At 48.1% G+C, this 26,700-nt stretch overlaps 1 protein-coding gene across 1 annotated transcript in view; it reads left to right on the forward strand.

Annotated features, from left to right (window-relative positions):
- The window catches only part of ISY1 (ISY1 splicing factor homolog), a 574,895-nt gene that overhangs the window by 300,866 nt on the left and 247,329 nt on the right, over nucleotides 1-26,700 (forward strand). The window lies entirely within an intron of this gene.

The following is a 26,700-nucleotide window of genomic DNA, read 5'->3' on the forward strand; positions in this document are numbered from 1 at the left end:
TTAATGACAAACTGAGTAACAGAACTACCTATAGGGTGGCAAGGGTAACCAAACTCTGATCTTAAAGGAACTAGGCACATTTGATTGTGATGAAGATACATTTGATTGCCACAACAAATGAGCAACTTCAGGGCTCATTCTATAGACACGGATTATCCAAGCAAGAATAAACTCTACCACTGACTGTCTGGAAGTAGTAGCCTTTGGTGCCTGGGAGGCTGGGGCCACCAATACTCTACATGATTCACGGTTCATAGCCAGCTTGTGAATAATTTCAGTGGCAGGCCATTAATGTTTCCCTCTAATTATCGTGAACAACAAGAACAGTTTTTAAATATGGGGTTGAAATGAGGCATTTTCCTGCAGAATTTGGGAACATGTGGTATTAGATTATAGTAAGTTATGACGGAGAGTTCAGTATCTATTATTGAGCATGGCGGATTCCTATTATCCCTCAAACCTTTGTCATTTTAAATAGCAGTAAGAAACAACACATTTTTAGAATCTTTTTAAGTGTCCATATAAACTACCAAATTCCTTTGTTCCAGAAAACGTGACATCCTCTAGAGATGGGGTCTTCCTCTTTAAATTGACCCATGAGCCCAGTGTTCTTCCTCTTTTCACGTTGCTACATTGTTGAATCATAGAAGCATCTGGATTACAGATGGATACAGGACCGGACGCCCCATACCCATGTACACCAATTCAAACCCTCCCAAGTATTGACAATAACCACAGAGGAAATTGAAAGCCATTTGTGCCCAAAAGAAAGCACCAATAAGGAGGGTGAGAGACTAGTGGGGAAGGATAATATTCACTTGGGCGCATTAATAGGTTCTTGTTAATGCATCGCAACTTAATGGAATTTCTATTCTGTAGGAGATTCCTCACGGATGGGAGCCACAACTGACAATCGATGGCCAGCTCCATCATTAATGGAAACCAGTTGGGCTTGCCGACCGAAAGGGGAGGTGGCAGCTTTAAGAAAAGAGGAGGATGACTGGACTGGGTTAAACCTTAAAGTGGAAGGACTTGTCTGCAGAGGATATCACATGTTCTGGAATAGGATGTATAGGGCAGTAGTTAATATGGACATTTCAAAAGGGTCTAAAAGTGTGTTCAAATGGATTGTGTCCTCCCACCTATTTCTCATCTTTGGTATTCGTATCATCCGCTTTCCTGCTTAGGAAAAAACATTCCTCACCACAGGCCGCTGTGCTCGATGGCGTGATCGATGTCCCTCGAAAGTTGCCATAGAGCGTCAATGTCATCCGTAGTACAAATAGCTCGAGCCGTGCCCGTTGGTTTCAGTTCCGTTTTTCCGAAAGCTTTTGCTTCGTGTGTTTGGAAACGGCGCTTCAGTCAGAATAAAAGGTTCATACATTTCCCATGCGAACACACGTCTATAACCCCTACATACCCGCACCCCCACCCATGACACACCCCTCGCACATCCCCAACACACCCCCAACATACCCACACCCAACTTACCTGTCATTGCGTCGCGCTGTGTCCCTGCAGCGCCAGTTCCCATTCACTTCCGTGATCGGCAACCGGTGCTGCAGGGTCCTTTTTCTTTTTCTTTATTTTCCAGAGCTGCAGGGTTTTCCCCCGCTCAGTATACTGTAAAGTATAGTGAGCGGGGTGTTGCCGTGGACACCCACACAGCCCCAGCAGTCATTTTTTTATTTTATTTCTTTATTATTTTTTTGTTATACTTGCCTACAATGCTACCACCAAAGGTTCAAACTTTTGGTGTTTGAACCTTTGGTGGTAGCATTTTTTCGGTCTTTTGTACGGTCAGACCTTTTTGTTTTCGGTCCGATCATACAATACCTCAACAACATCAACGACTTTGTCGAGTATAAAATCAATTCCTATAGCGTCATCAACGCCATTAGTGAAATCTATGCCAAGGCCTTCATGGCCTCAACCCTCGGGTAAGCTTTATAAGCATTTACCAAGAAAATACTTTTTCAAGTCTATGGCTTCCATTTATGAAGAGGAACAATCCTCTGAAGTTGATTCTCCCCCATTTGGGTTGAAGTATGGAACAAAGAACGCTCCTGAGGAGATAATTGATCTAGAATCAAAAATGTCTGATCTCTATGACTGTCTCCAACCAGCTAGAGGCATAGACACTTCGCCTGAATTGGAGTTCGACAGACCTGACCCAACTGATCATGCTGATTCAGCATGCAGGAACATTGTCTAGTGTTGTAGAGTTCATGGGAAGTAACAGAAATTCACCCATATACGACCAAGATGATATGACAGATATTCTGAGCCAGGTTCCTCAGAAAGATCCAATACTACCTTTTCACACAGCCCTTCAAAAGGTGGTCATAGCTAATTGGGAGACCCCAGAATCTGGACCTGCAGTAAACAAAGATTTTGCTAAAAAAAAATATAGACCATCATCCTCTGATCCAGACTATTTAACTAAGCACCCGACGCCTGCAAGCTTAGTGGTCCAAGCAGTTACATCCACAAGGCAGTCTGCTTACCCATCAATTCCCCCTGATAGGGATGATAAAAGAATTGATGCATGGTCTTGCAAGAATTTTTCTTCAAGCAGTATGGCTTAAAAGTCAACCAACGTTACTTGTACCCTTTCTAGATTCACCTACACCCTGTGGGACTGTATTAGTATGGTGGCTGAGCATACTCGGAAGGCGAGGAAAGAGACGGCTTCCTGGCTATTGTAAAAGACGGAAAGGAGGCAATGGGGGAATGTCTCAAGTCAGGACTGGACACTATTCACAGCATCAGCAGGCCCATGGCTTCTAGCACAGTGCTACGCAGATTTGCATGGCTGGGAAAGTTGGGCTTTGCACAGGATGTGCAGGCCAGACTACTCAATATGTCCTTTGGCTGCTTGAGGTTGTTCGGCAGCAGGGCGGATGAGAGTCTGGAGAAGCTGCAGACCTCTAAGATGGCGGCTAAATCACCTAGCGCCTCCATACGTCAACCTCAACAACACTCCTACTCGGACTCATCTTTCTGGCGGGTTCGTCCTTTTCCTTTTTATTCCTCATTTGGAAGAGGAAGAGGACAGGCTAGTCAAAGAGGACAAAAGAGATTTCCTTGTGGCAACTGTCCCTTCAGCCGCTACTGCAGCTGCCTCTAAGCCACTCTGAGGTCTTGAACCACAAGACCCTGGTGGGAGGCAAATTCTCTCTGCATCTGAAAGATACCTGAGGTTCGCGGTTGTCGGTTCTCATGATTAGTTTCGAGTTCTGCCATTCGGGCTGACCTCCACCCGAGGGTTTTCACCAAACTGATGGTGGTTGTGGCAGCGAGTCTCAGGAGAGGGGGGGGGATTCATGTCTACCCCTACCTGGACGATTGGTTGATCAGGACTCGTTCGCCCGAACAAGCCCAGGAACATCTCGGAATCACCTGCCAATCTCTACACAGACTGGGCTTCTCCCTCAATTACAAGAAGTCGCATATGATACCATTCCAAAGACTTCAATTCATCTGAGCGGTCTTGGACACTTCCTCGGGGAAAAGCCTCAGCTCCCGAGATGAGAGCTCAACACATTCAGCAGATGGTTACAAAATTCCAGAATGCCCAACATCTTCCGGCCTTCAATTATTTTTGAGGTTGCTCGGCTTCATGGCATCCTACATTTTCCTGGTGTCAGAAGCCCAATTGAGAAAGAGATCCCTTCAGTGAGCTCTCAGGACACAGTGGGCCCAATTTTCAGGGACTATGTCGGATCACCTGCAAGTTCCGAGCAGAATTGCTCAAAACCTAGTTTGGGGGGGCTTGCAAAAGCCAATATTCACAGGGGAGAGTCTTTTTGGCAACCGTGGCCAGAGATAATTGTAGTGACGAACGCCTCACTCACGGGTTGGGGAGCCCACACCAACGATCTGACAATCAGCGGCCATTGGTCTCCATCGGAGTCCAAACTACCCATCAACCTTTTGGAGCTGAGGGCAATCAGACTAGTGCTGAAGGCCTTTCTGCCCTCTGTACGGGGAAAGAATGTCCTGATAATGATGGACAACACAGTGGCCATGTACTACCTCAACAAGAGAGGAGGCGTAGGGTCACTACCACTGAGCAGAGAGGCAATGCAGCTCTGGTTCTGGGCAATACAAGAAGGAAGCTCTCTATCGGCAGTTCACCTAGCCGGGGAGCAGAACACGACGGCGGACGCTCTGAGCAGGCAGAGCACAGTATCCCACGAGTGGGATCTAGCTCAGGAAGACCTTCAAGAGATCTTCACCCTTTGACCTCAGTCGCACACAGATCCACTTGAGGGGTTCCTCAATCAGAAGTGCGATCAGTACTGCGATCAGTACTGCTCAAAGGAATTTCCTCCAAGAGGAGCTCTAGCGGACGCGTTCGTAGTGGACTGGGAGTTTCCACTCCTGTACGTGTTTCCTCCGGTTCCTGTGATTCCTCACATAATCAGGAGGTTGAGAAAGTTCAGGAAAACCATGATCCGAATTGCTCTAGATTGGGCCAGGAGGACGTTGTGCCCTCCAATACGTCTTCCACAAAGAGAGGATCTTCTCTCGCAAGAAGGTCAGATTCTACATCCAGAGGTCAAGACACTTGGCCTTCATGCATGGTTTCTGAGAGACTGAGAATTAAGGATTGGGACCTCCTGGACGACGTAATGGAGATTTTGCTTTCGGCCAGGAGGCCAGCAACAAAATCCATGTACCAGTGTCGTTGGAAAGAGTTCCATAACTGGTGCAAGGATAAGAATGTGGATCCATTCCTATGTGGCACACCTATGGTGCTTTCTTTCCTGATAAGTTTAGCCAATCTGGGGCTCCAGATTGGTACAATAAAAGGATACCTAGCAGCGCTTTCTATCTTTAAGCGCTCGTCTGAAGAAGTGTCTTATTTCAAGATACCTTTCATTGTACAATTCTTGAAGGGTCTCACTAACGTGTACCCCAGTCCCATTTCATGTCCCTGTTTGGGATTTAAATCTAGTATGAACATTCATTACATGCATTCCTTTTGAGCCTTTGCATCCTTGTCCTTTAAGGCTCCTCACATTGAAAACAGTCTTACTAGTGGCTATCAAATCGGCCCGCAGGGTGAGTGAGTTACATGATCTCTCTTGTAAGCCTCCTCACACTATTTTCCATAAATATAAAGTAATACTAAAGGTCAACCCTTCATTTCTACCTAAAGTAACCTCTGAGTTTCTCAAACTGACTCAGGGAGGCCAAGGAATCCAAGCTGAGGCCTTGGTGTGGTGGATGTTTTACCATTCCACTGGTCCGAGCCTGGGCATCTGTGTCTTCTGATCCCCCAGAGTTTTAATGTTTGAACTGGGTGACCTTACCGTCGTGTGAACACATTATAGGAGGCACCCCGTCAGTGGTGTGTGGGAAGCTGGACGAAGAGCGGCCAGGCAGTGCCAGCCTGCCTCCCTCCAGCCGGGGTACGCCATGTCTTGACGTAAGGCGTATCAGTGATAATAATCGGAAGCTGCCTACATGGCAAACACTAAGCAAGCAGCCGTGGCGCGCAAGTACAACTTACCGGGGTGCTTGAGCACGTGCATTTACTACCTGGGGTAGCTGATACCTGGGAGGAACGGCCCCACTAACCCATCCGCTTAGCCTGGCCCGGTCTAGTCTTGTCACTAATGTGCAATGGCACAACATAGCGCAACCGCAATATCAATGTGAAAATGACAAAGGGGGCTCATAAAAAAACAAGCGAGCATGGATGCATTTTCTAAATCGACTCCCAAGGCTCTGGGCTCGGGTACCTGTACTGTGGAAAACCATACTTCCCCAGAACCTACTGAACTCCAAAAGATATTGGCCAGTATGAAAGAGGGCTTCACCACAGTCAATACCAAATTGGACGATATCACAGTCAATATTGCTGCCATTAACACTGCCACCAGTGGCGGAGTACTGAGGTTGAGACAAGAGTCGGTCAGATAGAAATAACTTTAGTGGTCAAGGCCACTCAGAAATAATGTGACAACCGTGAATCTTGTTCCGGCCGCATTAACATCCACATCTTGGGCATCTTGGAGGGTACAATCAATGGTAGTATGGAAGCATTTGTGGAGAGCACTGATATCATTGCTGGGACACCCAAAGCTATAGTCTGCATTCATGGTTGAACGAGCACATAGATCACTGGTTGTGCCACCTAAGCCAGGTGCTGCTCCAAGATCTATCATTGAGAGAATTCTTAACTACAGAGATAGGGACGCTAATCATGAAGCGGCCAGGGATAAGGGCGAGCATCACCTGGGGTTTAGCAGGATTCACATATAACCGGACTTCTCAAAGGCTGTACCGCAATCGCGAAAGACCTTCTTGCAGATCAAGAAACCTTTGCGCTTTTGCTCCATATCCTAGTTGATGCTATATCAGGGGAAATTACGATTTGATTCCAGAACAAAATGTATTGCTTTACGCTACCCGATGAAGCTCTGGCATTCATTGGGAATAACATCCCAGTCGTTGAATCTTAACACCCCCAAATATTGCTGTTGGCTTTGGCCCTTCCGCTTACATTGCCTTTTTGGGAAATGGAAGAAGTTGCATTTGGTATTCTGTTTCTATTATGTTGTATGTACATTATGCTTGTTTGAGAGTTCTTGACCGTGGCAGGTCCGCCACATACAGTTGACCCAGAGCTGTGTTGGTTGTTGAAATTGGACATAGGGATGGAAGCATACACTTCTTCGGGATATAAAGAGTTGGGGGAGGGTGTGTTGTGGGAATTTGTGGTTAAAATCACTACTTGGTATTTATGGAAAATATGTGTGGTAAGCTTATTGAAGACTCTGGGTATTACCTTGGATGATCGCAATTGCACAAGGATAAATATGGATGCACTCATTTATTATATCGAATGATGTGGTGTACATGAGCTCGAACATAAGCGGCATGGGTCATTCTATCAAGCGGCGGAAACTCCTGGCATATGCGAAGTGCTATAAAGTGGGGACCTTGTTCTTGCAGGAAACGCATGCCACAGACAAAATTAATTCTCACATAGCATGCAACTAGAGAAAAAATAAGTGGTATACAACGTATTCTACACAGTCAAAGGGTTTGCTTAAAATTGCACATAAGCGACTAATGTTCAGACATATCCAGACTCTGGTAGACCCGTTATGTCGCTATGTAATTGTTTTTGGTAGAATCGAAGGAGGGGAGAGACTCTGGGTGAATACTTATGGGCCTCAATTTGGATGATCCCCAATTTTACGATGACTTGTTGGATATATGCCATGCTTTCCCCATTGCACTGATACTCTGAGGTGGTGATTTTAACATATTGGACAACACTTGGTTCCGCACTGGTGGGAGTCTTAGGACACCATCTAGGGCTGTGCAGGTGCTTATCCAGGGCAAGGCCAAACTGGAATTGATAGACGCATGGAGGGCACAACATCCAGGAGATTGTGACTACATGTATTATTCAACAGTTCATGGTTCGTCCTCTAGGATTGACCCTATGGCTCCTTTCCCCTGCTATGACGAGTGGCCTCCAATGCAAGGGTAATTCTGAGGACTTACTCAGATCATTCTCCTATATTGATACACCTCTCATTTACGCAACATTTGAATCTGGTCGTTCAAACCTCTGCCATTATTGGATGTGGCTTTTGCCTCCAACATACATGAAAATATACAACTGTTTATCAAGACTAATGTAGGCTCTGTGGAAGATAAACAAACTCTGTTGTCGGCTTTAAGGCGTATATCAAAGGAATGGGTATGGCCACTGTGACAGATCAAGGTAATTTGTTCCTTCTAGCCAGTAGGGAGCACCTCACCCCTGCTGTGAGTCTAGGGTGCTGAGCCTGCTCCCCAACACCCTGCTAGGGGTCAAGGTACATGGGACCTCACCGGGAGAGCCTCCCGTTCCTGTGAGGAACTCCCAAAACCGGTACACATAATGGCATACATGGGACTCTTTAAAATATGAACGACTTGCAAGTCCCAAGACTTGGGTGAAGAAAAATCCAATCTATACCATTATCAAGAAGAAAGAGCATGTATCCCTTTAAATACAAGTTGCCAATCAACTTAGAAGAATACGTTGAATACTGAGTATATCCTGAAGAACGTGGAGAGAGAGGCGCGCATACACAGACATGGGAGTCTCCCTTCCTGCGTAACACCTGAAGGCGGCAGAGCAGAAACGAGCCCCAGAGCCTGCGACATTCAAGCTTGCGCTGGACGAAAAGGGGAGATGCCAAAGAAACAGCGTATCCCGGATGCAAGAAACAGAGAGGGTTGGAGCCCAAAACAAGGTGGTGGTGGACCACGAACAATACGTTGTGGGCAGACGGCCCTCAAACCAATGCTGATAACATCCCGAGAACAAAGAAGCAATTCCCGGATGCTGCAGTAATCCCAGGAAGAGGGCGCCAGCGCCAGTAAGCCAACAGCAACAAGGAGCGAGAGAGAAGCTCCCAGGCAGGCATGGAGCCCAGAGACGTTCCCCCTACATTGTTGAAGAGAATGTTATAAATGGTATAACAGAGATACTACCAACATACAAGACCGAGAATGTCCGAATAAGGTGAAACGCAATTGTGTAAAAGCCCAGGAGTACAGAAGAAATTGTACATCTCCAGGTTATTCTGAATCCTTTAAAAAGGGATCAAAGAAAGTATAAAATGTCAAGAAAAGATCATTCTTCAGGAGGATAGGAAAGCTAATCATCTCATGAAAGAGCTGCATGAACTGATACTGCAAGTAACTAGAGATTACCTATTAATAAGAAGCCCAGAGACTGATACAAGAAGTATCCTCAGGAGAAGGGAGCCATTCTCTTGACCTTAGTTGTACTGTTTGAGTGTATGCCCCAATTTTGTCTTTTTGCTTGTAACTGCTTTCCGAAGACCGGGCTCCCATTATCTCAACTTCTTTCTCAAATTCTTGTTCAACTGAGCAATTTTGTTTGGCCCGAATCACCTCTCCATATGGTATGCTAGATTCCACTTTATCTGGATGATGACTTTTACCATGGAGTATTGCATTTGATGCTACTTGCTTTCTTTGTAATCTACTTTCTATTCTGTCATCTCTTGGATAAAATTATACATCCAGAAAGACTAATTGTTCTTTACTGCTCACACATGTCAATTTTAAATTCATATTGTTAGTATTGAGCTTGTCTACAAATTCCATTAAACTCTCCTGGCTTCCATTCCACACCAAAAAGAAATAATCTATAAATCTGCACCAGCTGAAATAATAGAATATGCATTTGTGGTCGAGTATGAATTTATAATGCAGTAAGTGGCAATTGAGAATCAAGTTAAATCTCACAATACAATGCCTTTTATTTGAATGAGCGCTAGCATTTTACCAACAATGTATTTAGAATGAATGTGATAAACGTCACTCTTAGAAGTGTTCATGCTAAGAATGGGCAGTGGAATAGATTGACACTAGAAGACATGCCCACTTGGGGAGAACGTGAAATATACGAGGAACCTATGTATTTAATGAAACAAAAATGAGCTGCTGCTTATCTCCTTTGCCTCTGAATTTGCGGTCTCTAGGCCGTAGCCGTGCATGATGCAATGCATGGGTTTTTTAAGTTGCACATTAGATATGACATCTTTGAGCCAAATTAATGCAAATATTAAATGTTCTAAACGGAATGAAATTTGACTAAATATAAACAAGAATGGAAATGTCAAAATACATATGTTTTGAAACGAGCAGAAGCCAGTTTAACCTGACTTGTACAACATGGCCGCCAGTTTTTAGCCTTAATGAAGGACAATACAAACTGATCACATGATCAGAGGAAGTACGTTTTCATTTCCTGCTGAACAATAAATAAACGGCTCGGAAGCCTTTGGCTGTAAATTTAGCCTGAAGAAGTACCCCAGTTGGTACGGAACGCGTGGCGTAAGTACTACGGCTATGGAGCCCAGCAACATTTCTGTAAGTCCATGCTGACTTGTGCTATTGTAAATGTTTTTTTATGAAATAAGTTATATTTTAGCACAACGTTTTTTGATTGAGTGCTTATGCTCTAAGCTGTATGGTGGTGGTGTGTTTGGTATGTAATCACACTCCACAGAAATGCAGCATTGTGTGATATATATATTTCTGATGTTTGTTAATCTGCTTAGAATCACATGCTGTGCATAGGTCCGACATCCAGTGGTCACTGCGGAGTATTGCATTTTGTTTTTCGTAGTCGAAAAGGGGACGTCGACAAGGCGTGTCTGAAACACTATCCCTATAGTGACGTGCGTTGTACCCACAATCCCTCACGCGTCGAGGTCCCTCAGATTGTTTTTTTCCGCCCAGCTTCTGGTCGCCTTCACGCGGAGCTCCTCGAGAGACATTGCAACTCCTCGACCTTTGGTCGTTTTTTCTCTAATATTAATAATCCCTCCCTCGACGCAGTTGTAAGCTGTTCTCCGCCGAAAAGAATCTTCGACGGAGGGTCGAGCGGAAGAAATCCTTCGGCGCTGCCGAACACGTGGCCTGGCCTCGCAGGCCATATACAGTAGGGAGAGTGGGGTTGTGGGACATCTCTGGGTCTTTTCTGAGAATGCCTTTCCCTTTCCCCTTCCTTTCCCTTGGGGTGTTTATCGCGATGTATTGCCTCGGCTATGGAGAGGACACCGTTTAGGTTTTGCCCACTTTGTAAAGGCAAATTCACTTGGAAGGACAAGCACTCACGGTGTAACCGCTGCTTGCCCCTCGATCACAAGGAGGAAGGGTGCGCGGCTTGTCGGCTTCTTAAGCCTAAAACCCTAAAAGACCGAAGGGTTAAAAGGTGGGCGGCCTACGCGATGTCGAAGGCCGAAGGTTCACCCGCCGCTGCTACCACCGACAGTGACGAGGAACGCGATAACACGACCTCCGCTACGGAAGTCGAAACCCCCTCTAAGGAGCGCTTACGCGCTTCGTCGTCTGTCCCCGGCCCCGACGGGCTCGGCTCACGCCCTGCTTATGGGGATGAACACCCCGGCGACACAGACGCACACAAAGATCCACATAAACACACAACCCACGGCTCTTCTTCGACGAAGTCGAAAAGACCTTCGGCGCCCAAGGAGACGCAGGTTCCACCGGCGGCCTCCTCGGACCGTTCGGGTTCGAAGCCCCTCTCGCAACCGCAGCCGCGACCTGCGACTGGGCTTTCGGCAAACAAGGGCGCTGCCACCAAACCATCGGCCGGTGCGCATCAACGGAAAGCGCAGACCGCCGTAGAGCGTTCGATACCCATAGCGTCGAAAACTCAAGCTTCCGCCGACAAGCGAGTCGCCGACAAGCGAGTCGCCGATAGCTTAGCAAGGATCGCTGTAGCCGACGCCCAAAAGCGTACGCCGAAGATTACGTCGAGCGTTACGCATAAGTTAAAGGATACGCCGAAAAAGCCCGAAGGGAAGCAGGGACTACCCCCTTCAGTCAGGGAGTCTCCCGACACACCTGAAGGTTTTTCGGAGGGCGACGGGACACTTTCCTTGACGCTTTGGGAGAGGTCGAGCCATTTCGAGTTAGATAACCCTATGTTTCCCCCGCCAGACCACTCTGGGGTACCCCACGAAACAATGGAAAGACTCCACCTCTGTATGGAGAGGATGGAAAGGTTCATGAGCACCCAGGCCTCTCAAACTCACAAGAGGACCAGAGAAGGGCCTCAGGAGGACCCCAGGGCCAAAAATCCGAGGCTAGTCGATCCCCAGCAGGACACAGCCTCAGACTTCCAAGATGTATATGACCTCACTGGGGAGGAACAATACTTCGAGGAAGAAGATGATTTCATGGACAATGAAGAACAGAACCAGGAGGAATGTCTGGAAGACAGAACAGACATTATAGAAGAAGGCTTCGGGGTTAACCCAGAAGAGGGACCTTCACACCCCTGGCAATCACCATCAGTGTATTCCGACACTGATGTCCCAAACCTAACTCCTCCGGACAATTCTCCAGTTAGGAACACGTCTCCAATTGACGATCAGCCCACGTTCAATGCACTGTTGCGCAGAGCAGCAGCGCATTTCGAACTCGACACCGGGGAACTCTCTCCAGAATTGGACTTTGTAGAAAGAGTGATTAAAGAAAAACCCCCGGTCAGCCAGACCATTCCACTCCTCGCTTCAGTGAAGAGAAGGATCATACCTTCACTGTCCACTCCCGCAATGATCAGAGGGGTCAATCCACGGATTGAAAAACTTTTCACTCCTTCACCCTCAGACCCCCTCTACATTAGGGGACATTCCATTCCGGATTCCCTAGTGGTATCTAATACTAGAAAGAGGGCAGGGGTACCACTTTCCACCAGTGAGGCACCCCCTGACAAGGAAGGCAAGAGGCTATATGCCCTTGCAAAAAGAGTTACTTCCTCGGCTGCCTTCTCAGCAAGAATTGCCAACAACAATTCCTTGCTTGCAAGCTACGCAGACGCGCAGTGGGCCAAACTGCAAAAAGACGCCGAGGAAGCACCGGAGCCTTTACGTACGCGCCTACTGTCAACTATTGGCGAAGGAACCCAAGTGAACCAGAGCATTGTTAAAAACTCTCTGGACGCGGCAGAAACAGCAGGACGTTCCTTGGTACAAGGAATACTCCTAAAGTGCCATGTATGGCTGCGCAACTCAGGCTTTAAACCAGAGACACAGGCGTCTTTGATAAATAAACCTGTCGAGGACGCTAACCTCTTCGGAAAAGCGGTAGATGAAGCCCTAGAGATGGCTAAAAAAGAGTTCGACACTATCAAGACTCTTGACCAAATCTCTAAGCCCACTACCAGGCGCGGCTATGGCAACAAACGCTTTTTTCGTGGCCAACACCAACAACAAAATCAACATCAGCAATACCCTGCCACCAATTACCAAACCAATAGTGGGCAGTACAGCCAAAGAGGCCAACGCCGGGGCAAAGGGAGGGGTCGGGGATCCACCCCCAGAGGCTCCCAAGCCCCCAACAACTCCAAGTGACGCGAAGATTCGCCTCCCCTCCCATGCAACACCGGTCGGGGGCCGGATAACATCCTTTCTTCCTGCATGGGAGGAGATAACGTCAGACCGTTGGGTACTTTCCACCGTAGCCCACGGATACTGTATCGAATTCAACAGTTCCCCATCCTACAGACCCCCGAGGGGACGTCGCATGACACCGGAACATCTTGCCATCCTTCTCCAAGAAGTACAACAACTGCTGGAAAAAGGAGCCATAGAGGTCGTGCCTCTATCTCAGGTAACGGAAGGTATTTATTCAGTGTACTTCCTTGTACCCAAAAAGGATCTAACCATGCGCCCTGTATTAGATCTGCGCCCAGCGAACAAGTTTATCAAACCCCAAAAGTTTCGTATGGTAACCTTACAGGAAGTAATCCCACTGCTTTCTCAGGGAGATTACATGACAACATTGGACATGAAAGATGCATACTTTCATATTTTAATGTTGCCAGCGCACAGAAAATACCTCCGGTTCATGATAGAGGGCAAACACTACCAGTTCAAAGTGCTACCCTTCGGCATAGCATCAGCACCAAGGGTATTCACGAAGGTGCTGGCAGTGGCAGCGGCCCACCTGCGCAGGTTGTCCATCCCAGTTTACCCTTACCTCGACGACTGGCTCATAACAGGGGATTCTTACGAAACATGCTTCTCCAATACCCAAAAGACAGTAGACCTTTTGTTTCAGTTGGGCTTCTCCATCAACGAAAAGAAGTCCAGTTTAGACCCCAGTCAAATCAAGCAATTCCTAGGGGCTCTAATTCAAACAAAGGACGGCCTCGTCTTCCCCTCCAAAGAGAGGGTCCAAAACATGCTGTTTCAGATCCCTCAATATGTAACCGGTCGAGAGGTGACGGTACGCAAAGCAATGCGCTTGCTAGGAATGATGGCGTCGTGTATTTATTTGGTACCTCACGCGCGCCTGCGCATGCGCCCAATGCAAGAGTGGCTCAACAGCCAGTGGTGTCAGGCCAGCGGACTATGGGAGGATCTAGTTGTGGTCTCGCAGGCCTTAGTTCTCTCGCTACGGTGGTGGACAAAGGAAAACATGGAAAAAGGGAAACCCTTTGCCACACCCGCGGCGGAAGCCACTCTAACCACAGACGCATCCCTCACAGGATGGGGGGCGCACCTATCCCATCAGACTGCTCACGGAGTGTGGACTCCGAACGTAGCATCCAAACACATAAATCTACTGGAGCTAATAGCTGTGTTCAAGGCGCTAAGAGCCTTCCAGGAACACCTACAAGGCAAAACAGTAATGGTCCTTACAGACAGCACCACAGCCATGTACTACATCAACAAGCAAGGGGGCACCCACTCTCCAGGCCTGTCCAAGCTGGCCCAGAATATATGGAAGTGGGCTCTCAAACAGGACATGTTCCTACTATCACTACATGTACCCGGGGAACTCAATCTGCTAGCAGACAGTCTCAGCAGAGATTTCCCCCTGCCCAAAGAGTACGAATGGCGCCTGCACGAAGACATCGTCTTCGACGTCTTCACACAATGGGGATTCCCAGAAATAGACCTGTTCGCAACCCTGGAAAACTCACAATGCCTAAGTTACACCTCCAGGTACCCCCAGAACCAATCCAAGGGGAACGGTCTGTCGATGCAATGGTCAGGGAAATTTGTTTACGCTTTTCCCCCCGACTCCCCTTCTCAACAAAGTGGTGCACAAGATGCACCAGGAACAAGTAACCATGATACTAGTGGCCCCAATGTGGGCACGACAACCATGGTTCGCTCACTTGATGGAAATGTCTCTATCCCCCCCAGTAAAACTCCCCTGCCCGTACAACATGCTGTCTCAGGACAAAGGCAGGACTCTGCATCCATGCCCCCAGAACATGAACTTAGCAGCTTGGCTCCTGAGATCATAGAGTTCGGACATCTACAACTCCCGCAAAGTTGCATGGACATCCTCAGGGAAGCCCGAAAACCGAACACTCGCCACTGTTATTCTAGCAAGTGGAAAAGATTTGTCATCTGGTGCAGGAGTAAAAGCATCAACCCTATTGACTGCTCTCCCACACATGTGGTCCTATACCTGACCCACCTATTGGATTCAGGTCTAGTGTTTAACTCCATTAAAGTCCACCTAGCTGCACTTTCTGCATACACCACTTCCCAACTCAAAGTGTCGTGGTGGAAGATCCCTGTTATAAAGGCCTTCATGGAGGGAGTAAAGAGAATACACCCCCCGATAGCTGACCCAGCTCCCGGATGGGACCTTAATGTGGTACTTACCAGACTCATGGGCTCTCCATTCGAACCCATGCACAAAGCATCTCTTAAACACCTCACGCTTAAGACTGCTTTTTTAATAGCTATCACCTCCATCAGGAGAGTAAGTGAACTTCAGGCTCTTTCTATTCTAGACCCCTTCGTTACAGTTCACAAAGATAAAGTGGTTCTACGCACTCACCCTAGGTTTGCTCCGAAATTTATTTCTAAATTCCACGTAAACCAATCTATAGAACTACCAACGTTCTTTCAAAATCCTTCCAATTTGGGAGAAAGGACTCTGCACACACTAGATGTACGCAGAGCGGTCATGTTCTACATGGAAAGAACCAGACCACTGAGGAAGACTAATCAGTTCTTCGTCTCGGTGGCAGCAGGAAGAGAAGGAGATGCAGTTTCAAAATCCACTATTTCTAGATGGATTGTTCAATGCATCACTCTCTGCTATACTCTTGCTAAGAGAGAACTGCCCTTTAGGCCAAGAGCACACTCTACTCGAGGCACGGGGGCATCCATAGCATTCATTGCAAATGTTCCCCTTGAGTCCATCTGCAAAGCGGCTACCTGGAGTTCTGTGCACACCTTTACAAAACACTACTGTCTAGATACACACTCTAGATCTGACTCCCAGGTGGGACAGGCAGTATTACGACACCTTTTCTCTACTGTTCCTTCTCATAACCCACCGCCAACTCCGGGTACTGCTCGCTAGTCTATGCACAGCATGTGATTCTAAGCAGATTAACAAACATCAGAAGAGAATGCATTACTTACCGTAAAAGCATTTCTGATGGTTGTATCTGCTTAGATTCACATGCGCCCGCCCTTCCTCCCCGCTCGGATGGAAGGAACATAGACTTCCTTTATATATCTCTCTCTTTTCTGTACTCACTCACGTCTAGAAGGCTCCCTCAGGGCAGAAAAATACAAACAGAGGGACCTCGACGCGTGAGGGATTGTGGGTACAACGCACGTCACTATAGGGATAGTGTTTCAGACACGCCTTGTCGACGTCCCCTTTTCGACTACGAAAAACAAAATGCAATACTCCGCAGTGACCACTGGATGTCGGACCTATGCACAGCATGTGAATCTAAGCAGATACAACCATCAGAAATGCTTTTACGGTAAGTAATGCATTCTCATAATATATTTTCCCTCTAGCCCGACTCACTCTGCAGGACACACCTTGGATGTTCTGATCTCCTCAGACCTCCCTTGCTCAACACTCCTCTCTCTTGGAGTGATCACTGTCTCCTTTCCTCCCACATCTCTCTCTACCCCTCAGGCCAAGCTGACTCCAGCACTGCCACCAACCTTCTCGGTCATCCGACCCATGAAGTGTGTGTCATTTGAGGCTTTTGCCGCTACTTTCTCCTCTTCCTGCACCTTTGGCTGACTCACACCCTGACACAGCCCTCTCTAACCTTCATCTCTCCATTTGTAACACTCTGGATGTCCTTGCCCCTGTCATGAGGATCGCCTTGAAGCCCAAATCCAAGTGCAACTCTTAGTACGATTCCAACCTCGCCACCCTAGAATGCAAGTGTAGGGCGGCCGAGAGGAAGTGGAGGGTATTACCCCCTGACAAACTGGCCTGCCGCCTGCTCCAAAGTCAGTACAGACTTTGTCCTCTCTAAGAAGAGAGAGCCTACATCCAAGCTTGCGTCTCTGCTCCATCTTAAAAATTCAACCAAACTTTTTCAAAATCTGCAAGGAGCTGGCCAATCTGCTGCAGTATCTACCCCTCCTGTTCCCTCCCAGACCCTATGCACTGCCTTGGCTTCTCATTTCACCACTAAAACCCAGGACATCCTGTCCACCTTCTCATCCTCCTCCTTCCTCCTCCTCTACCACTCCTGAGGCCATCTCCACTCCTCCTTTCTCCTCCTTTCCCCTGTTCAGTCCTGACGATGTTTCTAGACAAGTCCGATCTCTGAAAGTCTCATCAAATCAGGTTCTCCCCTGCTAATCCAGAACCATCAAGGACCACATCAACACCCTTGCTTCAGCCTTGGCAAATTTCTGCAACCACTCCTTTGCCACTGGAACTTCCCCTCCCACTTAAGCCCTCCCTTGTGCACCTCTTAAGAAGCCCTCAAGTGATCCTTCCTCTGCGGCTAACTATCACCCTATCTCCATCACTCCTTTCCTGGACAAACTCTTGGAAAAGCTGCCCATCTCCCAGCTTAATCTGCATACTGAATCTGTTGGTTGCCTCCGCGAGCATCAGTCTGGCTTCTGGGCTGCCAGAAGCATGGAAACTGCTCTCCTGAACACTTGTGAAGCCCTGCTCTCCAATCTTGACTCTAATCTCCCCTCTGTCCTCATTCTCTTTGATCTATCCTCCGCTTTTGACACGGTCAACCATGCCATCCCGCTCAAATACCTCAGTGACAACCTGGGTATCACTAATCAGGCCCTGGCCTGGTTGACCACCTTTCTCATTGACCGACCCTTCCATGTCCAACTGGGGTCTTTCCTATCTTCTTTCTACCTCTCTACTTGTGGTGTTCCCCAGGGGTCTAACCTCTCTCCATCGCTATTCAACCAATTTCTGGCACCTCTTGCCCATCGCATCGCTACTTTCTGCTCCAATTTTCAGTGTTATGCGGATGACAAACAGCTCTCTTTCAGGCTCCCCTTAGCCACCTCTGCTCCTTCTCTCATACCAGACTGTCTGGCTGCAATTCAGGAATGGTGTGCCGCCAACGATCTCTGCCTGAGAACTCTCTATCTCTCTCTCTCTTGCCCTCACAATTTTGACGTCTCTAAGTAAAACCATCAGCTGCACCTCCTCAGAGGTATTCTTCCTTTTCTCACTTTCCCCTAGAAGCTCACTGTCTCCGGAGCTCTGGCCCTCTCTAGGCGGGAGTACTGCAACAGCCTCTTTGTAAATCGGCCTGCCTCTGCTCTTTGACCTTTACAACCTATCCACAACAGAACTGCGAGAACTGTCCTTGGCCTCAAACCCAGGGATCGTGTCTCTCCAGCACTGAAATCTCTTCACTGGCTCCCTGTTCAAGACCGTCTGTGTCGTCCACAAGTCAGTCCCTCTACCTCTCCTCCCTCTCCCTTTCCTCCCTCTCCCACTCCCTCTCTCTTTCTCTTCCTTTCTCTTTCTCTCCCTCTCTTTCCCTCTCCCTCTCTCCAGAGCTCTGATCCTCTCTAGGCTGGACTACTGCAAAAGCCTATTTCTAAATCGCCTGCCTCTACTCTTTGACGTTTACACTTATCCAGAACAGGACTGTAAGACTTGTCCTTGGCCTCAAGCCCAAACATTGAATCTCTTCACTGGCTCTCAGTGGCTGCAAGGATCATGTTCAAGACCATCTGCATTGTCCACAAGGCTTTCTGGGGTCTGGGACTACTCTACCTCCAGCTTTCTCTCCCAAAACATCTTCCTTCTCGAGCTCTCCGTTCATCCACCTCTAACTCTGAGGGTCAGACACTTCTTCAAGCAGAGAGTTGGGGGCGGATATATCTCCTCGGCTGGGGTCTCCCTCTGGAACAGCCTCCCTGCCTCTCTCAAACTTGAGCAGAACCACCTCTGGTTCCGGAAGCAACACAAGACCTTCCTTTTCGCTTCCACTTTCTCTCTTCCTCTCACCTGCTGATGCACCTGACTGCTCCGCTTACTGATCACCCTCTGAGCCCGGGCACAGGCTCCTGCATGTCCAGTTGCCCTTGGACTGCCTCGGGGCTCCCCAGCACTTAAGGGTCTGTATCTGCAACCCTACAGTCCCTTCTCTCTGCACTTATGAGCCACCCTCTGGCTGCACTCGTGAGTTGTCTGGACTTCCCCTTCCCCTCCCCCTCCCCTGGCTCTTCTCCCCACTATTTTCTCTCCTCGCTATTTTGTCCTCCCTTTGTTTCCCACTCCTTGTCTTGTCGCGCCTTTAAACACTTGTGTACCAGTGCGTTATAAATCCCACATAATACATGCACGTTATAAATGCCTTATCATATTCTATTCCTCTGACCCTTCAAGAAAGAAATTGACGCCACTACTACAAAACAACATAACTACTGAATTGTGTGACTTTGCAGAGAAAAAGTTAAAATTCCTGTGTGTGCCAGTGACTTCCTGTAGCTATGAGGAAGGTGAGTGACTGGGGAGGACATTAACTAGACTGGTGATGCAAGGCATGGGTAATAATTGGATCTCTGCTTAAAGAAAAAATGAGTGTTAAATGGTTTAAACCAGCACTGAAATTAATGCAGTGTTGGGAACTTTATAATGAGCTTTGCGCACAAGTCTAGCCCATGGACGTTCACGCATACCTCCAATGGCTACCGATAACCCAACTATCTGAGGATCAGTGGTCGAAGTGGGCATTCCGGAATGGTTTCATTATAAAATAAAAGTGTAGGAAGGAGGAGAAATGTGCACTTCATTGCACTGCACTGAATGTTCCTTTAAACAGCAGGCGCATTTGTTGAAGTGTTTGTATTGCACGTGGCAGGGGCCGTGGCGGTTGGGTTTGTGGGGAGCTGGGACAGGACAGCATGGAACATAGTTCCACTACTTCTTTTCATACACTTTGACCACTGCAGAGGATACTAAATTATATCTTGATAGTCGGATCAAGGTTGAAGAATTAACTCAAGCCATAGACTGGAAAGGTGCAGGGCTCAGATGCACTCGGCGTGGAGCATCATAAGCAACATAAGGCTATACTCCGCTAATACTTGCTTAATGTGTGGGATGAAGCTCTAGAAACACGCTTGCTCCCTTCAATGATGCGCAAAGCTATCATCACAGTTCTTCTAAAGCTGAGTAGCCCAGCTGATGATGATTGTGGCTCCCACGGGCCACTGCCATTAATTTATGTTGTCAAAATCTTCGCCAAAACCTTAGCCAACAGGCTGATGCCGTTTATGGAATGCATCGTGCATCCGGACCACTCTGGGTTTATTCTGGGCCAATCTACTAGCCTCAATATTCCCAGGGTGTTTAATGTGATGTCCCAGATAGACCCGGAAATTCGGGATGTCGCAGCCACCTTCAATGCACAGAAGGCGTTTGACTCAGTATCGTGCCAGTTTTTGTATGCAGTACTAAAGCAATGTGGTTTCGGCCCAAGTTTATTTCGTATGGACGACTACTATATACGACCCTTAGTGGCAAAAGTCACCACAAATAGTCAACTATCTAATACTATTGAAGGAGGAAGGGGCACCCGTCAGGGATGTCCTCTATCTCCACTGCTTTTTGCAATCATTATTAAACCCCTGGCCAATATGGTGAGGCATAAACAATCAAGAAAGGGTATCCGGATTAATGGGACCTTGAATATTAAATCTCTGTATGCGGATGATGTTCTCTTATTCATCAGAGACCCCTGCGAGAATCTAGCACCGACCATGCTTGACATAACTTTGTTTGGTTCATACTTGCTCATAAATCAATGAAATACGAACTGTATCACTCTCAGTAGCTACAACTCCTGGTCCTTGCGCCCCCACTAGGATAGCGTATCGAGGTGCCAAGATAGCTAATTCTTTGGAATCCCTATACCAAAATAATTATGGCTCACACCTCAACTACTTAATACACACAGTCCATAGATGGTCGAATCTGCCCCTCACTGTGGTGGGAAGCATTTCTCTACTGAAAACGGTGATTCTTCCAAACTTATTATATCCATTTGAAAACCTACCAGTCTGGCCTGGACTGGATCTAGACTGCAATTTTAACATTCGGGTGGCAGTGCAGCCCGGATGAAATGGTCTGACTTCACTAAACATTAGACAAAGGGGGATTTACTGTTTTTGCTCACAACTTTAAGCTATAATGAACGGTGGCACAATAAGCTGAATACTGATTCATTCTTGCTGGAGCTCCCCCACATGCGCAGATCAAAATCGCACGGTTGATCATGGAGCGGTGAGATTGCTTTTGCTAGCCCCCAAATGTAGTGATTGTCTGTGCAATCTGGTGAGGGCTACCTTGGAAGAAACTATATCTGACAATGAACTTCGCACACCTTTATTGTAGGGAATTGCCCTTGTGGAAATGTCTGCCATTACCACCCACACTGGATAATGGAATGCGTGTAAAAGGGTAGCGACTACACTACACTGTACCAGGCGACATGTAAAATAGTGGAAGATTACTATAACTGAAATCGTCCCTAATGTACGCCAGAACCCCTTACAATCATTGAAATGTTATAGGTTGCATGCATCCTTTGAGACCCACTGGATAAATGTCCCTGACAAACCACCAATAGATCTGTGTTTAGCATATATAGTAAGAGCAGGAGGATGTAAGCAGATAGTCTCTACTCTTTTACAAATTGGTACTTAGCCACACATCTGACTATGTACCTTCAATTCAAACGAATGGGCTAGGGACTTAGACATAGACATATCTGACCATATTTAGCAGTCAACATGTGTATTGACCCACAAGGTATCCTTAAGCTCGAGATTCCAACTAATATAGCAGAAAATTCTAAATAGAAGGCATACTCCTACGTGCCTTCCCCTTTCCTCCATCCTGTGTGGGCGTCCCTCGCTAGGGACTGGTACGGAACCTTTCTTCACCAGAAAAATAACACTTTCCCTTTAAATTTATATATGCGTCCGGGGCGCTCCCCTAACCCTGCCCACCTGCGCCACACCTCAGTCTTCTTTTCCGGGTCAACGGGAGCAGACCGTTTTCACTAGAACTCCTGGGTGAGGCCTCGATCCTTGTAATTTCATGCGCTTTCCCTAATCTTTTGATTTTCTAATTATGCACAGGTATCACCTCACCATGGCGGCTGTTTTACCATTTATTTCTTCTCACTCAGTGCCTCAATTCTTTAACACATGCCAAATACTCTGATAGTTTCACCCCCTCTCTACCTCCTGTGCTTTATATCTGACCGCAGCCATAGTATTTAATGCATGCATACATTACATGTCTGTGTTTTCCACCAGACAGTAGTGACAGAAAATGAAGTTTGAGTATGGAGTGTGTGACACTGGTCTGAACTGCGTTTCCTTGTTGTTCCACAGTCTGTCTCCGTGAATTTGCAATAGGTGCATGGGGACAACTGAACGCTGTAGTTGGTGTAAACGATGTGCGTAGACATAAGCATATGTGTCATCACTAAATTGGAAGATCAAAGCACATCTGAGATGCAAAATCTAGAGCAGCGACCTTGCTGCCCTGGGGGATTTTCGTGGCCCCTGTTTTTCTATTGGCTAGGCATTCTGAATTGTTCATGGATGTGAATGTAGCAGAGTACCCTCCTATCACTTACCTTGCTGGTTGTTGCAATATGCTATCATTTTCTCTAGTGTGTGTGGGTTTTAGAAATCTAATGAGCATTGTGTTAAGGGAGCCTGGAATTTGATGCAACTTAATGACACTATTTTTCACCAGTTGTTTAACATTATTGTACAACCACGTTTCATGGGCATCTTCAAGACTTCATACATCACTCCTTGTTAAATCCCAAAAATAGTTTAAGTAAGCAGATTTCGTAGTCCGTAGAAAGGAAAAACAGTTTTTCTTCCAATAGCAATGATAGTCAAGCGAGTGACTGGGGAATTGAAATTAAATTGGCATGGCAAACTGAGGGCTCTTATTAGTGTACAACTGATCACTTCCATTTTTTGGATATTAAAGTGCAGGGGGAGTGAATGATTTGCCCAAGATCATGCACATTATTTAAGCAGCGATGTTGGAATTTCGGCTCAGCCGACACTTTATGCACTGGACCGTGCCTTCAGCCAAGGCAGCTCGTACAAATGTGTTAAGGTTTGCTTTTCATGTGCTAACGTATCTGATTTAACTGGAAATGAAAGTGCACCTGTGCCAAGCACTGGCAAAATGTTCTAACCACACTTTGTATGAGCTAGTGTTAAATGTGAGTGAATCAGTGTTGGCTATGTGAGGAGTGTTCCCTCCACAGCCTGCTCCTAGAAATTTTCCTAGCCACAATATGGAGGATGTTAAGACGCATCGATTACTAAGCCCACCGCCTGGCAGTCAGGCTGTAATTAATCCCTCCCCTGAGCCTAAGGTGACTCATTCATGGACAGGACTTGGCTTAGAAGCCGCTTCTCCTTTATTTAACAGGAACCGTGTGTCAGAGGTCCTCGCCTTAGACTTGCACAGGAGACGGAGGCTGCATGGGGGTAACCCTATTGCGGCCTTGGATTCCAAGGCACAAGACTCCTTCTGTAATAATCTTAACAGGCACCTAAACTGTCCGCCACAAACTCCTGATACTATTTGTCCGGCTACTTCAGAGCGTGCATTGGGAAGGGGCATTATTGATCCCATAACGTCAACCTTCTCCCCAGCCAGGACTTCCCTGTTAGGAGGGATAAAGAATTATGCCAAGAGGGATCTTGATTATATGACATCATCACCCTCAACTCTAGCAAAGGCCTTTAGGCCAACTTCTCTTCAAAGGGATGATACTGCTTTTAAACAGTTTGTGCATCTTAAAACGAGCATGTCTAAAGAGCTTCTCCAATGTCACAGCCTACCGAACCTCTGCTCACTGATGGATACTCTGAATGAGTTTGTTTCGGCCGCATGTTTCCATAGAGAAAACACTGCTACACAGACTGATGTATAATTTTCTACAGCCGGGTTGAGTCGGCCGATAAAAGCAGATAACTATTGCCAAGCCAATCTACAGGGGGAGAGATTGGATCAAGCCTCCCAAACCAATCTTATTAGAGGTATCCCCACTGTACCTTCTAGGATCTTATCTGCCACTAAAGAACAGGCTAAATATCCCAGCATTGACTGTCATGGAAACACCCTCCTTAATCCCAGTGCCCGATCACAACTTTGACCAAACTCTTAACGTACAAGCCATAGATGTCAATGCTGCACCAAAGCAGGTATCCACTCGAAATGTGTGGTAAAAAAAAAAATCTCAAATGCCACTTATTAAGGACACCAGCAACCATGCCTTTCGAGGGGATTGGGTCCTCCGACGTATTCCATATCTATGACATGTAATCACCACAGCTGTGCTGCTTTGGAAACTTTTTTCGGCGTCTGCGTCCTGCGTCGATGCGCCGTCGTCGAGGACCTCCTCCGACGTCATCCGATGTGATAAGTAGGACGCACGACGCCCGTAGCCTCAGTTCCGTTTTTTCCGCGAACGTGATTCTCGGTTCACGCCTCGACTCTTTGGAGTTCTGTTCTTCTCGGTTCTTCGAACCTGTTCGTTTTGTGACAATCCTTCGTGTGAAGATGTCTTCTACTTCATCTTCGACCCCGCGTCCGGGTTTCAAGAAGTGCGGGGAGTGTGGGTCCAAGATGTCGGTGACGGACTCGCACGACGCCTGCCTCTGGTGCCTCGGGGAGGCCCACGACACGGATGACTGTTTCGACTGCCAGTCGCTCACGTCCAAAGCCTTACGCGAACGTAAGAAGAAGTTGTTGGTAGGTCGGGTGTCCAAGCCCCGGAAGTCGAAATCTGGATGATTCGAGGGGTGACTCTCTGCGTCATCGTCGGAAGTCTCGTGGGTCTCCTTTTAGGAGTCGGTCTCGCCACTCCTCAGCCTCTTCGAGGCATTCTCGGAAGCGCCGACACCGGTCGTCTTCCAGGTCCTCTTCGGAGGACTCTGCCCGGCACGTCGCTTACCCCACCAGCCGTGCGACGCCGGAGGAATGGGCTTCCTTCGGGAAGAAAATGCTGGCGATTCTTGAGTCGCAGGGTACTAAGCCGTCCACGCCCCCGAGTGGGGTCGGTCGTGAGAGGTGGAGAGACACCGCTCGCAAGAGTGGTCGGCACGAGTCACAGGAGAGGTCCCGTTCGGACAAGGAGACTCGTTCTCGACATACCCGTTCCAGGTCCCGGTCCTCGACGCGTTCGAGACCGTGTGCACCTGTGAGGTCTTCGAGGAAGACATCGACGTCTGAGGCGTCGACAGGCTTTCTCGAGGCTCCGGCTCCGAGGAAGTCGTCGAAGCCGTCGACGCTCGGTCGTCGAGGGACACGCTCGGGGCTCCGGCTTCGAGGGCTGTGTCGACGCCGCCGATGCTGGAGGCGCTGCATCTGACGTCGACGCCGATTTCCTCGACGCCGATCCTCTCGGCGCCAATGCCGATTCGCTCGACGACATAGACGCCTTTCGTGTCGGAGGTACCCCGTGGCACGGGTGAACCCCCTAGGAAGGCTCTGGTTAAGAGCAAGCACTCTCGGGTGCCTTCTTTTCGCCACCTGGACTATATTTCAGAGGCGGATGAGGATTCTGATGGCCTGGTTCCTAGTCAGGTTCCAGATGAAATTGTCTCGGGCCATAGTCAGTTTGACGATTTGAGACAGTCACTGCATGATGCCAGTGGACTGGACACCTCTCCGGAGGTGGAGTTTTGTAGGCCTGAGCCTGGCTCTCATGCCGATTCCTCGTACCGGCGCCTTATGGCTAGGGTTTCTGAGTACTTGGGATGGTCTTCTCCCCCAGGGGAGTTTGTGCAGGATGATCTGACGGACATCCTTGATGTTGGTCCTCCAACTGATCCGGTACTGCCGTTCCATATGGCTTTACAGAGAAGGGTGGCGGCAGCTTGGACTGCTCCAGAGAGTCTCCCGGCGGTGGGCAGATCCTTGTCGCGAAAATACCGTCCAGCGAGTAGCGACCCCTGCTACTTGACCAGGCACCCCACTCCGGAGAGTTTGGTGGTGCACGCGGCCACGGCCCCGGCAAAGCAGGCGTCGTACCCTACCATCCCTCCTGATAGGGACGACAAACGTTTTGATGGCTGGGCGAAGAAAGTGTTTTCTTCTGGTGGTATGGTGCTTCAGGCGGCCAACTCCATTTGTGCCTTGTCTCGTTTCACACACTCTCTGTGGAACTGTGTTGCGTTAGCGGCTGAGCATATTCCCGAAGGGGACGAACGGGATGGTTTCCTTGCTATGGTCCAGGATGGTAAGGATGCCATGTGTGAGTCCGTTCAGTCGGGTTTGGACTTAGCTGAATGCGTCAGTAGGTCCATGGCGGCGAGCACCGTGATACGCAGGTTTGCGTGGTTGCGGAAGTCGGGGTTTGCTCCTGATGTGCAGTCCCGGCTCCTCAACATGCCCTTTGACGGTGAACACCTTTTTGGCAGCAAGGCTGACGAGAGCCTTGAGAGGTTGCAGACCTCAAAAGCTGCAGCGAAGTCGTTGGGCGCTGCATTTCGCCAACCTCCGCCTTTTCGTCCTAGGGGACAGCAGTGGAGGGGTGGTTCCTTTCGCTATTACTCATCCTTCAGTAAAGCGAGAGGAGCTGGCAGTCAAAGAGGCCAACGCAGGGGTACCAGAGGTGGACGACAGGGTACCCGTGGTGCCAAGGCCGCTCAGGCAGTTGCCTCTTTGCCCTCAGGTAACGCCGCAGTCGCTCCCACTCAGTCATGAGGCCATGTCCCATGGTTCGCCGGTTGGGGGAAGGCTGGCGCAGCATCTTGTAGAGTGGCAAGCCATTACTTCAGATGTGTGGGTTCTGGAGATCATAACCCACGGCTACTGTCTTCCTTTTCGGCACAGGCC

This window comes from Ambystoma mexicanum, chromosome 2p (genome assembly GCF_040938575.1).
Source record: "Ambystoma mexicanum isolate Mex_15411 chromosome 2p, UKY_AmexF1_1, whole genome shotgun sequence".
In the NCBI taxonomy this organism is placed as follows: Eukaryota; Metazoa; Chordata; class Amphibia; order Caudata; family Ambystomatidae; genus Ambystoma; species Ambystoma mexicanum.